The following is an 18557-nucleotide window of genomic DNA, read 5'->3' as shown; positions in this document are numbered from 1 at the left end:
GGTGGGTGTCGGGCAGGTACACAGCAGTCCTGTTTCTAATTGCTAGGTTTTGGAACCATCCCTTTCTGTAACTCATTATGGCTGTACAAGGGAGTGACAGAGAAAAGATTGGTTTCTCTATTTTGGCAATGTTCTGTAAAGATTCACACCCCCAGAGTTACCAAAACAATGGTGAAACTGCTGCCATGGCAAGAAAACTGCATGATTTCCTGTGGAAAACCTGACAACCAAAGAATGTAGTATTTAGCCGGCCGTGGTGGCCGAGCGGTTCTAGGCGCTACAGTGTGGAACCTCGCGACGCTACGGCCGCAGGTTCGAAACCTTCTCTGGGGATGGATGTGTGTGATGTCCTTAGGTTAGTTAGGTTTAAGTAGTTCTAAGTTCTAGAGGACTGATGACCTCAGAAGTTAAGTCCCATAGTGCTCAGAGCCATTTGAACCAATGTGGTATTTAAAGCCACAGTGGAGTTGAGCAGAATCAGACAATCATTTCTAGAAATATCTGAGAATTTCGATGTCAAAAGAAGCCTATACCCCCCCCCCCCCCCCAGTTACAGATGCGACTTAATTCTAGATTTAATACAAATGTCCCATACATTCCTACTATTTTACACTTCTATTAAATCTAAAAAATACAACTATTGTTAGTCTCTTGCTTGTAGAACATACCATTTGGAATTTTCGAATACGTGTCGAAACATAAATCCTCTTAGGCCTAAAGAATACGACACTGTAAAGGTATGTAAAACATTATCGGTTTTATTGCCACGCCAGTTAGGGATAAAATCTCGAGCTTTCGACGATAGCCTCCATCGACATCGTCAGGAGCAACTGACTGTCTTCACTGCTGCTGTGGTGGTCTCATATAGCCCGTGGACGGCTTTTGATTGGTCTGCTTCTAATTGGTTGGCGATTACGTACTGCAGTCACAGACGGTGTCAATGTCTGCGCCGGTGGCGCCACAGCTTCCGTGGGAATGTAAGCACTGCAAGGAACGTCTCTGCTGCTTCTCTGCATAGAGCGCTCGTTTCTAGGCACCTTTCAGATAATATCTACTATCACAGTTAAAGTTCTCACCCATTCTTATATCAACAGCCTTCTTAATAACAGAATCTCAGTATGTGCAGGCATGGGAAAAAATTTTTGTTTCATCAAAAATGGTACTTTATGTTTGTTAGTGAGGCTATACTCCGCAATTGCTGATTTCTCTAGTTCTCTGTTTTTAGTATGACGTTGGTGTTCTGCACAGTGGCCTCCCCTTGCAAAAGGTATACAAAGGGAAAACTTAATCCTAAAAGACCTAATTTCTTCTCCCTATTCTCCCTTTCTCTTGGTATAGTAATCTCCTATGTTTCTCAAGAACATGAACACACTAATCCAAATGTATCCTATTTCCTCTTACCTCCTGGGCACTAACCCATATGGAACATCTGGCACAGGTTGTGTAAGGTTTTTGTGCTTCCTCTCCTTCCTACTACTCATACTTCTACCCCCAAAGGATGGCATCACCTATGTCAGTACATCCAGAGCACCTCTAAATGCCTTCAAATGTCACACATGGATGATAGTTTTGAGAGTTGGTGATTGAAACTTGACATTTACTGGTGATGTTGTTTCATCTACCTGATATGGCCCTTGGTAACAAGCTGCAAATTTCTTATTCTTACTGTTTGGAACATATTGGTTTGATAACTTTACCCATTGACCAATTTTATGCTGTGATGGCCTGCCCATGTGATTCCCCAACTGCTCTTGGCACTCTAGGGCTCCAATGTTTGTTCCCTGCACATGTTTCCATTTAAATATAAGGATAAGATAGATTTAATGGCCAAACCTATTTGTCTCTTGGAAATCAGGTGGTTAGCAACATCTTACCTTCACAATTAATATGAGTATGTTGCACACATTTAATATGCATGCAAGTCAATGGTTTCAATCATCTAATTACCACCTGAGTTGATAACACAGCCTTGTTGCTATTGTAGGAAAAGGAGCAGATTAAAGCAATATTTGCCTGCTTCATGCCCTCTAACACCTGTTTATTAAAAAAAATAGATTCCATTGATTATTGTAAATTTGGATTCACAGTTTCAATTCTGATAATTCATCTTTTTCTTCATTTGTCACTGAATAATTCATGGTGATTGCCTCATAATCATTGACATTATTAATTACTGCATTATGTTATCAACATGCATCAGAACTTTAATTATCTCTTTTTCCACTGTACAAGAGCAGACTCTGTAATAACTTAACCAGTTTGATTTGATCACTATGCACAAGGTGATCAGCTGAGTGATGTATATTAAACGTGCCTCTACAATATAACAGAGCAAGGAGGAAATATCTTTCTCCACAGTAGAAGACTATGGTTTTTACGTCTAAAATACTTTCATATTTCAACACACAATCGTCCCATTTTATATAAAGATAATTAGCCTAATATTTTTAATGAGTAGTTTTCATCCACGTGCACTGTTCAAATGGGATGTGATTTGTTTTATTTTTCAATCCAGGCCTCTTTTTCTCATTCAAATGCTGTAGAATACCTATTTAGTATATGCCAATTATTGTTTTACTTTTTACAAGCTAATCATGAATAAAAATTCATTTTGTATCCCAGAAAGCAATGCGTGTATACACTGGTTAACAAAAATTGGGAGACATGGCTGGATGTCAGTGTAACTTTGAACACACACACACACACACACACACACACACACACACACACACACACATACACACACAAAATCAGCAGATACATACATGGTCAATGCCATATACCTGTGTGAGACAGTGTTATTAGCACCTGACAGAGTTTGAAAGGGGTCTCATTGTGGGTCTCCATTTGGCTGGCTGCTCAAATCATTCAATACATAGATTTGTGGGATATTCAGATGTGACAGTGGCATGATGGTGTATTGCATAGAAACGTGATGGAAGGCATATTTGTTGTCAAGTTTCCAGTTGACCACATCTGAGCAACACAAGAGAAGATCACCATACTATGCAGGAAGTGCATTGTAACCTCTTCAAATCTGTGCTTGGCTACAAGAACAAGTACTGGACTCCCTGCAACATTCTGTGTCATTCCTTGGCACTATGTAGATACTAGCAACAGCTGAACTTGGCAATTACTGCCCCACGCGCAGGCTGCCATTGACACTACACCAAAAACAGATAACTTTGAAGCGGTGCTGTGACGAGGAAACACGAACTGCTGATGGATGGTGTCTCATTGTGCTAAACGTTGAATTGTGGTTCTGCACTACCATCATCAGCGAGTGTGGTTACAATGTGGGCAGATGTCCCATTCTGACAGTGTTTTTAGAATCACAGTGGTGTTACTCCTTGTGTTATGGTGCATTGAGCCAACAGGTATGACTTATGTAACAGCTGGTAGATACCGAGGGAACTGATGGCACACTGTCACATCATGGATATTTCGTATTCTTATGCGCCACTTGTCAAGCAACAATATTAACATGTGATATTTTTCAACAGGACAATGTTGATCCACACATGCAACTTGTCTCTATAAACTATCTGAATGATTCTGAGGTACTCCTATGGCCAGCAAGATCTCCAGATCTGCCCATGATGGAACATTATGGGATCAGCTCAGATGCCAATTCTACTACAGTGGCAGTACTGAGGATGTCGAGGACCATTTAGAGCAGTTGTGGGCCAGCTTGTATCAAGAGAGTATATAGTGGCTTTATGCAAATCAGTTCAAGCACCTAGGCCCGAGGGAGTGAACATCATGCTGATAAGTGGGTTCATACTGCAAAGTTCCACTTTTGTACTTACCTCAATAAACTCACGTACCATCTGAGGTCATGAAGTTTCATTTTGTTTCCTCCTTCCCTTCTGGGTGCTTGACATTCTTTGTCAGTTAGTTTAATTTCTAGCATATGATATCAACTGTGCCTTCTTTGGTATAAGGCTATAAAATTCCACCCACTAATTTGATCGCTTTTTATTTCTAGCATGAAATGGTGAAATCATGTCGTTTTAATTATATCGAATTAACTCATAAATCTACAATAACAAATGAACATAAAAGGCAACTGGATTCTTGTTAGTATTTTCAAAATGTTGCCAAGGAATTAATTTTTACATCTTTTTGCCAAGAAATGTGGCACATTTCTAGTAGAAAACCTTCTTGTAGTAAATTATTCACTAATTTTTGATAAATTCAGGAATGGAGAATTTTATTATTGTTAGTTTGAATGAAATGTTTTCAACATGGCTAGTTTGAAAAGCCACATAAACAAAATGCATTTTCATAATTGTCTTACTGTGGGACCTGCAGCAAATATTATGTCACTGTAGGGCATTACACAAAGAACTGGAAGATAGTATGCTGCTGGATATTTTATTTTAGTGTGTAACCTTATTTTGGCTTTATTGCCTCCATCAGTAGATGTCCTATTGCCTCCATCAGTACATGTCCTAACATTGTAGATAAACATATCAACATATGTTGTCTCTGAGTAAACCATTATAATACATTTTTCTGTTATTTAACGCTTGATAATTTGCTGTTGCACACATATTATAATACATCTTTTACTACCTGACGGTAGCAGAAATTCAAATCTGCCAGCTAGTTGTTTACTCCAAGATCTTTGAGTAAACAACTAGCTGTCAAATTTGAATTTCTGCTACTGTCAGATAGTAAAAGATGTATTATAATATGTGCGCAACAGCAAATTATCAAGCAACTTTAAAACATTGCTGGATAAAAAAGGAACCTATTACATCTAACAACTACAGGCAGCAATAATGCTTTATTCAGAGTTGACATATAGTCACCTACAACATCAGGACATGTACCAATGAGGGCAATAAAGTCAAAATAAGCTTATATATTAAAATAAAATATCAAGCAGCATACTATCTATCAGACTTCATAATTCTTTCAGAAATTGCAGAGAACTTGAATGTGTCTTAAAATGAGATTCTAAGATGAATAACAACAAATGTAAAACAAAGGTAACAGAATACAGTTGAATTATATTGGGCAGTGCAGAGGGAATTAGATTAATGAATGAGACATTAAGTGGGAATGTAATGGAAAATGTAAACATTTATTTAAAAAATCATTACAGCCATATTTGTGAATGTACAAATCTAAAATTTTGCATGTGTAAATCAAAAGAGCTGTGTTTTAACGTAAAAATATAATAAAATATGCAGGATTAATATTTTACCATAAATTTTAATTTTTAATTTTTTTGTGTCTTTTTTTTTTATAAAAAGCCATAGCTCAAATTCTAATCATGCAAGTAATCTGCAAATTTTATTGTAGTGCCCTGTGAAGGTTATAAGACCACTGCACTACAGTTATTAATTTATGATACAAATTGAAGCATTAACAGAGTTTTTACTTTTGCACATCCAAAATTGCCATTTTTCTACCTACAGTCATCTAAAAATCAGAAGGTAATTGCAGAATCTCGTATTTTTTAGTTCCATGGAGACAACAATATGCTGCGAACAGTTCCTGAAAATGTCATTGCATTAGCGCGTATACTTTGTGAGAAAAGTCTTCTAATAACGTAAAACAATGTAAGACAGAGAAAAAGAGGTTCAAAGAGATTCCTCTCGTACTTCTACATGTAATAAGCTTACCTCAATTTTAAAATCCTCCATACTGATATTCATCATCCTCCAGGTTTCTCTTCTCTCCTCTTCGAATCTGCCTGGCCTGTATTTGCAAATAAGACACTGATCTGTTAGCTTTCTTGACACTGCTCCCGTCGATGGTGTTAAATGCTTTTGTTGTAAACACATCAGGAGCTATACCAACTCTCTTCAGCACTTCAATTTTGCCATTATTGCCTTTACTGAAACATAAAACTGCATCTTAGACACCTATCTTGAGCACCTCAAGTCCACAGAATGCCCTTTTTGAGCATCTAATCCAAATTAAGTTATTGAGGCTTTCATTTGCATTTTGTATCTTTTCGTGAAGACACTTCCTCAATAACTCAGGGTTTGCAAGAAACCTGAAAGTGGGCATAATTGTATACGTAACAGGTTCTGGTAATGAGTGGTTATGTGAATACATCTCATTTCTGTTGGTGAACTTAGACCAATCGTCTTTCGGACACAGATTGTGCATTGATATTTGGTCAGTGGAGAGTTTGTGGAAAAAAATTGCCCACACAGCACGCCTCATCGTGTCTAAATTGTATGTTTTTCCTGATAGCTCTCCCATAAAACAACTGAAGAGAATCAATTTCGTTCAGAGTAAGCCTGCGTTTTCCTCCTAGTGATTTTTCATCCTCAAGTACTTCACCTTTCTTCTCTTTTAGCAAGTGACGAAGCCTACCACCAAGCCTATTTTGGATGTGGCCAACACATTCCAACTTTTCTGTTGTTGTATTGTACAGATTTTTATCTGTTACAGCTTCGAATGAAGAGGAGTCCCCATCACCAAGGTATTTAGTATATCTAACACTATACTTGTCCTAAGATATGGCGCACATCCTCACAACTGCAGCAGTTTCCATGCCCCCACTTGAGTCACTATAATTTTTAGAGCATGCTACTGCACGCTTTTCTTGCCACAGTTTCTTACTGTCCTCATTGCTGGACATTTTCCTTGCTGCACACTGGTGGCAGTATTGGACACAATTTCTACATCTAAAACTTTACCTGAGTCAATACCAATAACAGATGCAACTCCACACAGAGATGAGTGACCCCTTTTCATCCATATCCCATCTACAGACACCCATAGATCAGTAACATTTGTAGGATATTTAATGTCATGAAAATCTACCCCACAATATATTTCTTTTTGGCTTATTTCCACCAATTCCTCCACTGCATTCTTCACAGAAACTTTGACAGTATTGTATACAGCATCAGGCATTTATTTATTTTTTCAAACCTTGCACAAGGTTGAGGCAAGTTCAGAAAACTACACAATAAATTACCTTCTTTCCTGCCCTGTCCACGGCATCTCAGAGTGACCCTTCGCTCACATCTCCAGGTTGCGTTGCCTTCCATCACACAGCTTGAGGCTGCTGCCAAGGTGCATCATTGTGGGGGGTCAGACGCGGGGATGCGAGAGATGTCGAGCACATCCCATGTGTCTCTCAGTTGGTCCACTGCTCTAGCTGCCCCGAATACTGCCTGGACTGAGGTTGACCCCCTCACCCATGGTCGAGAGGGAGATCATTCCAAAGTCCAGCAGGTAGCGAAAAAGTTTCCAAGGGTCCGATCATAGGGCCTCCCCAGTTTCTTTGATGAACAGGTTCCCAGTGTTATCTGTGGCTGACGATGTCTCTGAGCCGGACACAGTCGTCCACTCTGTTCCAGGGGTAGCTTCTCAGCCCGTAAGGTCTGGGAGTTAAAAAAGGGTGGTTTTGCTGGTAGTTGGGAGATCCAACATGGGTGCATAACGGGGCCCTTAGGAACATGGCTGCCATGGAGGGGAAGGAAGCCAGTGCGCACATTGTGCATACCGGTGGTTCATTCCGGATGTGGAAAGGCTGCTTCCAGAAGCCCTGAAGAGTACAGGGTGCAGCAAACTGCAGGTTGTGGCTCATGTCGGTACCAATTACGTATCTTGCTTTGGACTGGAGGAGATTCTCTCTGGTTTTGGGCGGCTAGCAGAAAGGGTAAAGACTGCCAGTCTTGCTTGCGAGATTAAGGTGGAGCTCACCATCTACAGCATCATCAATAGAACCAACTGTGGTCCTTAGGTGCAGAGCCGAGTGGAGGGTCTGAACGAGAGGCTCAGGCGGTTCTGTGACCGTGTAGGCTGCAGATTCTTTGAATTGCGCTATCGAGTGGTGGGTTTCCGGGTTCCACTTAATAGGTCGGGAGTCCACTACACACAGGAAGCTGCTACACGGGTAGCAAGGGCTGTGTGGAAGGGACTGCGAGTTTTCTTTTTAGGTTAGAGGGCCTCGGGGAACCACAGAAAGCACGTCCATCTAAAAGGGGCAGGTAAAATACAATAAGTTAGCTGTAGAAACGATCGGTATTGTAGTTGTAAATTGTTGTAGCTGTATTGGGAAACAACCAGAGCTTCAAGCCCTAATAGAAAGCACTGAAGCTCAAAAGTTATAGGTACAGAAAGCTGGCTAAAAGCCGGAAATAAGTTCAGCAGAAACTTTTTCTAGCCATCTAAGAGTGCTCGGAAATGATAGATTAAATACAGTCGGTGGTGGAGTATTTATTGCTGTCAGAAGTAGTTTACCTTGTAGTGAAATTGAAGTAGATAGTTCCTGCAAAACAGTATGGGTAGAGGTTATACTCAATGTTGTGTCTAGACAAGACAGCCTAGACACAATGAGAGGAAGCCGAAAGGCACGCGCTATAAGCTTGCACAGGATGGCGTGAGGTTTGAAACAGGATATGTAATGAATGCTATAAAGAAAAGTACGTAGCTTCTGGAATACTTAACTTTAATCCATCCTTGTATACAGCGTTCTTGATGATATAAGTGAGACTCTGTAGTTTCAGACAATATACTGCTAATGGCGCCTTGCTAGGTCGTAGCCATTGACTTAGCTGAAGGCTATTCTATCTGCTCTGCAAATGAGCGGGGCACCGCTAGCTACGTCGTCCGTACAACTGGGGCGAGTGCTAGTCAGTCTCTCTAGACCTGCCGTGTGGTGGCGCTCGGTCTGCTATCACTGAAAGTGGCGACACGGGGGTCCGACATGTACTAATGGACCGCGGCCGATTTAAAGCTACCACCTAGCAAGTGTGGTGTCTGGCGGTGACACCACACTCAACAATAGGACTAAACTATTAATTGGGTCATTTTACCGCCAACCTGACTCAGAAGATATAGTTGCTGAACAGTTCAAAGAAAACTTGAGTCTCATTTCAAATAGGTACCCCACTCATACAATTACAGTCGGTGGTGACTTTAACCTACCCTTGATATGCTGGAAAAATTATAAGTGTAAAGCCGGCGGCAGGCATAAAACGTTATCCGAAATTGTATTGAATGCTTTCTCAGAAAATTATTTTGAACAATTAGTTCATGAGCCCACTCAACGCGTAAATGGTTGCGAAAGCATACTTGACCTCTTAGCAACAAATAGTCCTGGAAAGATAGTGAGTATCATGACAAAAACAGGGATTAGCGACCACAAGGCAGTAGCTACTAGGCTGAATACTGTAACTTCTACAACCATCAAAAAGAAACCCAAAGTACATCTATTTAAAAAAGTTTATAAGAATGCCCTTAACGCCTGTTTAAGAGACAGTCCCCACTTCTTCCGATCTCATCACGTAAGCGCAGAAAAGATGTGGAATGATTTCAATGAGATACTATCGACGGCAATTGAGAGATATATACCACACAAATTAATAAGTGATGATACTAATCGCCACGGCAGACAAAACGGGTTAGATTGCTGTTGCAGAAGCTACTACAAAAGCATGCCAAATTTAAAAGAACGCAGAGTCCCCAAGATTGGCAAAGTTTTGCAGAAGTTCGAAATACGGCGCGCACTTCAATGAGAGATGCTTTTAATAATTTCCACAACGAAACTCTGTCTCGGACTCTGGCAGAAAACCCAAAGAGATTCTGGTCACATCAGTGGCAAGACACAATCAATACCTTCACTGCGCGATAACTACGGTGAAGTCACCCGATGATAGTGCCACTAAAGCAGAGTTATTAAACACGATTTTCCGAAATTCCTTCACCACCAAAGAAGACGAAGTAAATATGCCTGCATTCCAATCAAGAACAGCTGCCAAGATGAGAGACATAGGAATAGATATCCTCGGTGTCACAAAGCAGCTCAAGTCACTTAATAAAGGCAAGGCTTCCGGTCCAGATCGTATGCCAGTCAGGTTCCTCTCAGAGTGTGCTGATACAATAGCTCCATATTTAGCAATTATACACGACCCCTCCTTCACAGAAAGATCCGTAACTAAAGGCTGGAAAATTCCTCAAGTCACACCAATACCCAAACTGGGAAGTAGGAGTAATCCGTTGAATTGCAGGCACATATCACTAACGTCAATTTGTAGTAGTGTTTTGGAACATATACTGTATTCGAACGTTTTGAAGTACCTCGAATAAAACGATTTGTTGAAACGTAGGCAGCACGAATTCAGAAAATATCGTTCTTGCGAAAGACAGGCTCTTTATACTCATTAAGTAATGAGTGCTATCGACAGAGGATATCAAATTGAATCCATATTTTTAGATTTCCAGAAGGCTTTCGACACTGTTCCTCGCAAGCATCTTCTAACCAAACTGCGTGCATATGGAATATCGCCTCAGTTCTGCGACTAGATTCGTAATTTCCTGTCAGAAAGGTCACAGTTCGTAGTAATAGCCAGAAAGTCATCGAGTGAAACAGAAATAATATTCGGTGTTCCCCGAAGATTTGTTATGGGCCCTCTATTGTTCCTAATGTATATTAACGACATAGGAGACAATCTCAGTAGCTGTCTTAGATTGTTTGCAGATGATGCTGTCATTTACTGTCTTTTAAGGTCATCAGATGACCAAAACGAATGGCTGCAAAAAAGTGGCACAGACATGATACGTGAATTGGATTGGCAATCATTACAACAAAGGCGTTTTTCGTTGCGACGGGATCTTCTCATGAAATTTCAATCACGAGTGTTCTCCTTCGATTACGAAAACAGTCTGTTGACATCCACCTACATAGGGAGAAATGATCATCACGATAAAATGAGAGAAATCAGAGCTCGCACAGATAAATTTGAGTGCTCGTTTTTCCTGGGCGCCGTTCGAGGGTGGAATGGTAGAGAGACAGCTTGAAGGTGGTTCATTGGACCCTCTGCCATGCACTTTACTGTGAATAGCAGAGTAATCACGCAGATGTAGATATGGTAACCTAAAATTGTTTTCGTATCAGTTTTTTTGGAGCCACAGGAATTACAAATTAATTAAGAATCACAAGCTATTCCCACTCTTCTTTCTTTGACAACAACCATGCATTCCGTATTTTTACAGATAACACATGAACATTAAAACTTTATATCCTGGCAGAGAGGCTCTTAATCAATAAGTCTGAATCCAGTGGAACCCATATCAACATCATTCACGCACCTGTACAATTCTCCTGTCCCAAGTTTCGGCGCTAAAGCTGAGAGCTTATGTTCTTCATTTCGAGCTGCGTCCCCTTTTTTGTTGGGAAACCGATTTCCATGAAACTTCTGTTTCCTAAACATAGTTTTTCCATCACTCATTATGCATAAATCTCGACTTCCATGTAAAGGTTTTGCGAATTCAACCTTCCACCTACTAATATGTGTTGGTTTTGTCAAAATGTAAATAAACCAAATGCAAGAACTTTTTCAGGCAAAGATATTGATGTCAGCCAGAGATATAGATGTCGGCCAAAAATATCGAAAGAAAATAGCCTTCATACTGACAAAAATTCAGCTGAAGCAAGCAGTTTCCCAAATGCCAGGAAAGATGGCCGCCAGTGCAGAGTTAATCAGTTTAACAATTTAAAGGCATTTATAAAGCTGCTATCACGATAGAATTCACGCACAACACAGATTAAACCGTGTAGATCAAGAAAACAATTTTTGCACCAAAATCCATGACATCCCCCTGTAAAAATGTAGTTGAGTTTTGCTCTTTTTGGCAGTAAAGTGACTAACATTGGTCAAAGTAGTGAGGACATAAAAAGCAGAGTGGCAATAACAAGAAGAATGTTTCTGAAAATGAGAAAGTCTCTGACACTAAATATAAACTTAAAGGAAGTCTTTTCTGAATGTATTTATTTAGAGTGGAGCATCATAAAGAAGTGAAACACGGATAAGAAACATTTCGAATAGGAATATAATAGAAGCTTTCGAAATGTGATGCTACAGATATATGCAGAAGTTTAATGAGTAGACTGAGTCGCTAATGAAAAGATAATGAATCTGACTGGAGAGAAGGTAAATAGTTAGACATAATGGAGTGATGAGCTGACACACCCTGAGGCATCAATGAATAGTCCATTTGGAAATGGTAGGAGTGGTGATTGGTAAAACTTGTAGTGGGACTCCAAGGCTTGACCACAGTGAGCAGCTTCAAGGGGATGTAGGTTGCAGTACTTATGCATTGGTAAAGAGGCTTGCACAGGACAGACTAGTGTGGACAGATGCTTCAAAGTTGTCTTAATACTGAAGTAGGGGAAGGTGGGGGAATTACACGCATGTGGGGAATCCCACGCAGGCTGATTTATGCAGTCTGAATGGCGCAAGCTGTTCCCAGTTGGTGCTACACCCTGCCGGAAGGAGTAACAACTACTATGCAGCTTACGCCAGCCATTTTCCAGTGGCATTGTTGGAGCAGTGAAGTATTGTTCATTTTCGGCGTGTCTCATGTAATTTTGGTCAGCTGTATTTTGCAAGGTAAGTGCTACTATACGTTGCTTTAATGTAATTCTTGCGTGTCAACTACTAACCCAAGATGAAACCTTTAATTTAATTGTAGATTTGTCCCGCTATTTGAATTAGGTGCCGAGTTATGCTTGGGTTAGTCATCGAACTTACGGTGGGTAATGCCACACAGCTGTTGAAGTGCGTGGTATTCCCCCTTGCAGGTTATATTTTCAATACTAACAAGGTTTTTTTTTAAATTTCAGATGCGTAGATATTATAAAAGAGAAACCCAGAAAGCAAAATGGACGCAATAGGAACTTTGAAAGACTCTTGATGCCATCAAATCTGGAAGAAAAATAAGAGAAGCATCAAGAGCTTTCAGGATTCTTGAAGCTACACTGTGAACGAGAATGAAGGTTAAAAATACCGAGGATCCAAAACTTGGAAGAAACCCAACATTTTCGACAGAACAGGAAATTGAGATTAGGGATCATGTTATTACAATGGCCAAGCTGTTCTTCGCATTACACGCATCCAGCTGCGAAAGATTGCATTTGAGTATGCAGAGGCTAACAACATTGCAAACAAGTTTGATAAGTCATCTAGGTTAGCTGTAAAGGATTGGCTAGCTCTATTTTTAAAAAGAAACCCAAGTATTAGCATGAGAAAACCTGAAGCAACTAGCATTAACAGAATACAGGCATTTAGTGAAGAAGGGGTTAATGCATATTTTAAAAATTTAGAACGTGGTTTTGAAAAATATAGATTTAAAGAGGGGCGAGTGTTCAACGTCGATGAAACGGGCTCAAATACTGTGCAAAAGCCCGACAGAGTTTTGGCTCCTAAAGGTGTTAAACAAATAGGTGGGGTCACGTCTTGGGAAAGGGGGAAAAACGTGACTGTGATATGTTGTTTCAGTGCTGCTGGTACCTACATCCCCAATATGTTTATCTTCCCCAGGAAGAGGATGTCAAATCTCTTAAGTAAAGGTGGACCAGTTGGAGCAATATATGGTTGTTCCGTCAATGGCTGGTCCAATGGGTCATCATTTTTCGAATGAATCCAACATTTTCAGAACAATGTAAAATCAGCTATTGATGACCCTGTGCTGCTGATTTTAGATAATCACAGCAGCCACATTTCACTTGATATTTTTGAATTTTGTTAAAAAAACATTATATTGTCATGGTAACCATACCTCCACAAACTTCTCACAAGCTTCAACCGCTAGATGTTACATTCTTTTCCTCTTTGAAATCAGCCTTCAATCGTGAATGTGACATGTATATGAAGTCACAGGTGTACCAAAAAATTACACCATATGAGTTAGCAGCAATTATTAATAAGGCATATATTAAGGTCGCTACCATGGACAAAGGGCAGTCAGGGTTTAAGGCATGTGGGATTTGCCCTTTCAATCCAAACAAATTTCAGCATGACGACTTACAACAATGTGAGATCTTCAGAGATGTTATCCTTGAAGATGAAGAGGTTCCGAATGCAACAAATGAAAATGAAGTGGTTGCATCTACAAACGAGCCGCATATCCCCAAAAGGAGTCAAGAACAGATTCCTGGATCTTCAGCAGAAGATGTTTCACTTCTAGTAGGCCTAGAAGATGTCACAACAACATCAACTAAAAGTGCATGTGTCAAGCACGTTAGCGTATTTGACATATCTCCTGTTTCAAAACAAAAACAAGTTCTTCCTAAGACGAAACAAGCCAAGGGAAAGCCTAAGGCAAAGTCAGTGATCCTTACAGCAACTCCAGAGAAGAATAAACTGCTAACAGAGTTATGAATAAAGAAACAAAAAGAAGCCATGAAAAAGAAAGCTGAAGGAAACAAGAAAAGAAATCTTAAGGATAAAGCAGATAAGAGCAGAAATCTGCAACTTAAAAAAGTCTCAAAGAAGAAACAGACATTATATAAGAAGAAACACCACCAAGAAAGTGAAAGTACCAGCGACGATGACCTAAATCTGGACTTGCTGAACATTTGTGATGACGATGAAATGGATGATATTGATCCCTCGGCGATTTCAGAAGATGTCTGTTTAGTTTGTGGAGAGTTTGAGAAAGATGGAGAACTATGGTACCGATGTATTTCTTGTTGCAGATGGAGTCATGAAAAATGTAGTGGCTGGAACACTCCAAAAGGTTACAAGTGCGATCTTTGCTGTATGAGAAAATGAACTCTTTTCACATCAATAAAAATGTAAAAAACGAAAATTATTAGAGATTTTTGTAGAATTACATTATTTCGTTCTTAAATATACTGTTTAATATTTGTAGTAACTAATAAGCAAATAAAAATAGCAATTATTGTACATTTTTATGGTTTGTTTGTTTTACGTGTTATTACCCAGTACTTTGCGTGTCATTACCCTCGGGGGTGGGGAATACCACGCATTTGCACTTTTTTATTTTAATGTTCAAAATTAAGGCACTGTTTATAACTATTTACAGACGATTGGAATATGTGGAGAAATGTCCACTATATGGTATGTACCTATTTTCGTAGGTTTTAATGACGTAACGAATTGTTCACATCGTTTTTTCCTTAGCTGCGTGTATTTCCCCTACTCTCCCCTACACAACAACAAAAGTGTTTAATTAAATAAATCCCATAGAGATTAAGGGAGTGAATTGTTCAGCAACGTAGCTTCTGTCTCAAGAAATTTTGGAGTGAAAACTTTCAAATATAAATTTGTATCAATATATATATTTGAATGATGTCTTGAAAGTATTCACTCCTAAATTTCTTGAGACAGAAGCTATGTTGCTGAACAATTCACTCCTTTAATCTCTATGGGATTTATTTAATTAAACACTGCAGTAGTGAATATGTACATTGCAGAAGGAGTGATTGACTGAAATATATCTGATCTTATCATGTAAAGTGCTGTGTCTGAACATTTATTATTCTCAGCACTATTGGACTCCTTGCTTGCAAAATTACCAGATTAGGTTAACAATTACACAATTGGATTAAAATTAATACATGTCTCCCTTCATTCACTAGAATTAAAAACTGACAGAAGGTGTGACTGAGATGCTTCACTGCAGAATAATTTCAATGCGTATATGTGAAATAAAAGATTTTAGTGCATAATCATGCTAACTGAGCTACAAAAAATGCACTCAACGTTTCTTAATTGACTCACAAAAGTACAGTATTGTATCAACGCAAAAGCGAACTGATTTCGTATTATCACCCTCCAAATATTGCTAAGGAATGAATTTTTGCATTTAGGATTCATGAGAATTATGCAAATGTGTCACCTTTTTTGTAGAAAGTTTTCTTCAAGTTAATTCTTCACGCAAATGAAAAAGGGCTGTTGAGCACACACCACACCTTTATAACTACATTGATATGGCTGATTACCTTATGCTGGCACTGCATTTCAACTAGTGTAAGGGCAGTGGACAAAGTAAGAGATGAGGTGAATGTGGGGCAGGGGTGTCTTGGAAGGGTGGTTGATGGCCACATTGGCTAGATATCAGGCACATAGGAACATGGTATAGCATATGGAAGGTTGTGTACAGGAGGGTGTGAGCTCAAGATGAGTGAAGTTAGTGTCATAGAGCAGGGTGTAGATGGGTGTGGGTCAGGGGCTAGCACAGATGGAGCCCAGGAGGATTACAGGATCACTGCTGTGTTGCAAGTACAATATCTGTCTACATAATCCAGAGAAGCTGGTGATGGTGGAAGGACCCGTATGGCCTGAGTTGTGAAATAGGCATACAATTGGAGTTTGTTGTGTGCAGCAGCATATTCTACCACTGGGTGGCCAATTCTGCTCTTGACCACAATTTTGCAGTTGATGCTACACACAACTCCCCAGCCTGTGGCGAAAATGAGCGCACTGGTGCCACATTTGTATCCTGTCTGCCTGCTGTCTCTCCCTTTCTGCCATCAGCCACCCTTCACCAACCCCCTTCACTATCCAGTTCTTTCCTTCCCTCACCCCAGTGAGGCACAGTGCTGGCTGCCATCATGGAGTCAATCAGGACATGTGTGTGTGTGTGTGTGTGTGTGTGTGTGTGTGTGTGTGTGTGTGTGTGTGTGAGGGAGCAGATTTGACTTTTAGCAACTGATATGACTTGGGAAACATTCAATGACATTTCAGTCTATTAATGTAGTATTCAAGAAAGTACGATTAATCAAAGTTGGTCAAAGTTTCACTGTTTGCCACATACCACTATTCCGGCCAGTACTTTATACAAAGATGTCTTTGTTTCAGTTTACCTCCTCAAAAAACATTGTTGTTGTTGTTGTTGTTGTTGTTGTTGTGGTTTTCAGTCTAAAGACTGGTTTTATGCAGCTCTCTGTGCTACTCTATCCTGTCCAGGCCTCTTCATCTCAGAGTAACTACTGCACCCTACATCCTCCTGAATATGCTTAGCATTATATTTATAAAAATGTCGTATCTATATTCAGTAGAATATTGTATTGAGTAATATATTTTTTGTATTTTTCGAACCTTATTTATAAAACGCAGATGTGTGGAGATTTCAGAAAATTAATGAAGGTATCAATACAAAAAATCTCAAAATTTTAAATTTTATTCATTGACAGTAATGAAAAATACATAATATACGCTACATTACAAAGACACACATTTTGTTAACATTATAAAAGTTTCTTGCATTTGTATAATGTTACTGCTTTTTATATATTTTTTAACAAATTCACTCCTCTTTTCTGTAAACCTATATGTTTGTGTTACCTTTTGTATGCAAATTCTGTTCTTACACTGACAAATTAACACTATGCTATGTTAGAATGCTGAACCATAGATGAAAGACAAGTGGTTTCAATTTCATTACAGTTTTGTCACTATTAAAATTCTTTGAGTAACATAATCAGTCACACCATTTTGTCACAATGCATAATAATTTTTATATCTTATATAAATGTAATTTTAATTTCATAAAGCACAAAATTTAAACATACTGATGGCAGACAGATGGATGATGATGCTAATAATTATAATAAACAGATACATAATATGGAAGTCGAAGATTGCTGTTCTGTACCCACCTGTAAAATTAAGAAATCACTCTGCATATACTGAACTTTTATATTACTAATCATAAGGGAGCAAAGAATTCGAACACACATACACATACACACACACACACACACACACACACACACACACACATACACACACACACACACACACACATACACGCACACACAATGTATGAAGAGAGAGAAAGAGATTAATTTACTTCCAATTGGAAAAATACCAATCAGTAAAAGAGGAAAAGCAAAATATTCAAGATTTTGTTGAGAATGATAGGTCAGTGCGAATCTTTTGAAACTAGTTACATGGGCAGCAGTGTATTTACGGCTGTAAAGTGAGCTGTTGCGCATATGAATAATTAATTTATTATAAAGTAGTCTACATGCGGACTGTAACATAAATAGAGGTAAGGTTTTAGCTTCGCTCAACATTCTCACAAGTCAGTCCACTACATGTGCAAGTGATCCAAAGCTCATGGAAAAGTAATTTTTTGAGTGCGTAGATTGGTTGCGAAATGGAGCTACATAAGGGAACATTTCTGATAAAGCTCTGTGGCGTTCAAACCAACTTTCTGTTAGTTTTATATAGAATGCTAAAATGTTGTAGAAAATTAATTATCCAAAATACATGGTGACTGTGAATTTTAGCGTTTTGTCAAATAATAGCACTGCAACATTAGACTTTACAATGAGGTAGCCATGTGGAAATTTTTGTTGTTTACAATATCCATTTCTCTGCCAATACATGTTTATATAAATTCTCCTTATTATATATAAGTTTTATACTTGGTTATGCTCATATTTTTAACATGATGTGTACAAAACATAATTAAATAAGTTACAAGCAATTTGTTAATTCATAATGTCACAGTCCAGTGCTGCCCCATTTGATATGAACATGTGACATGTTACAGCATAATAATAAGTGTAATTAATACTCTCATAAAAGTAAAACATCTTCTTTTTCTTAATACCAAAAATGTTTTGGACTCTGCTGCCCTCACAACTTTACTTCTTTCTAGCAACATTAATTGTCATTTGATAATTTTATACTGAAAGAAAGAAGAAGCACATAAAAGCTAGTAGAATATTACTCCTTTTATATTGCCACTCATTTTCCTTTATCAACTTAAATAAGATATCAATACTGTAAAGATCTCACAGCTTAAATTTAACTACTATG

Source organism: Schistocerca americana, chromosome X, assembly GCF_021461395.2.
Source record: "Schistocerca americana isolate TAMUIC-IGC-003095 chromosome X, iqSchAmer2.1, whole genome shotgun sequence".
Taxonomy (NCBI): Eukaryota; Metazoa; Arthropoda; class Insecta; order Orthoptera; family Acrididae; genus Schistocerca; species Schistocerca americana.
The sequence above is the reverse complement of the archived record's forward strand: the minus strand, read 5'-3'. Positions refer to the sequence as shown.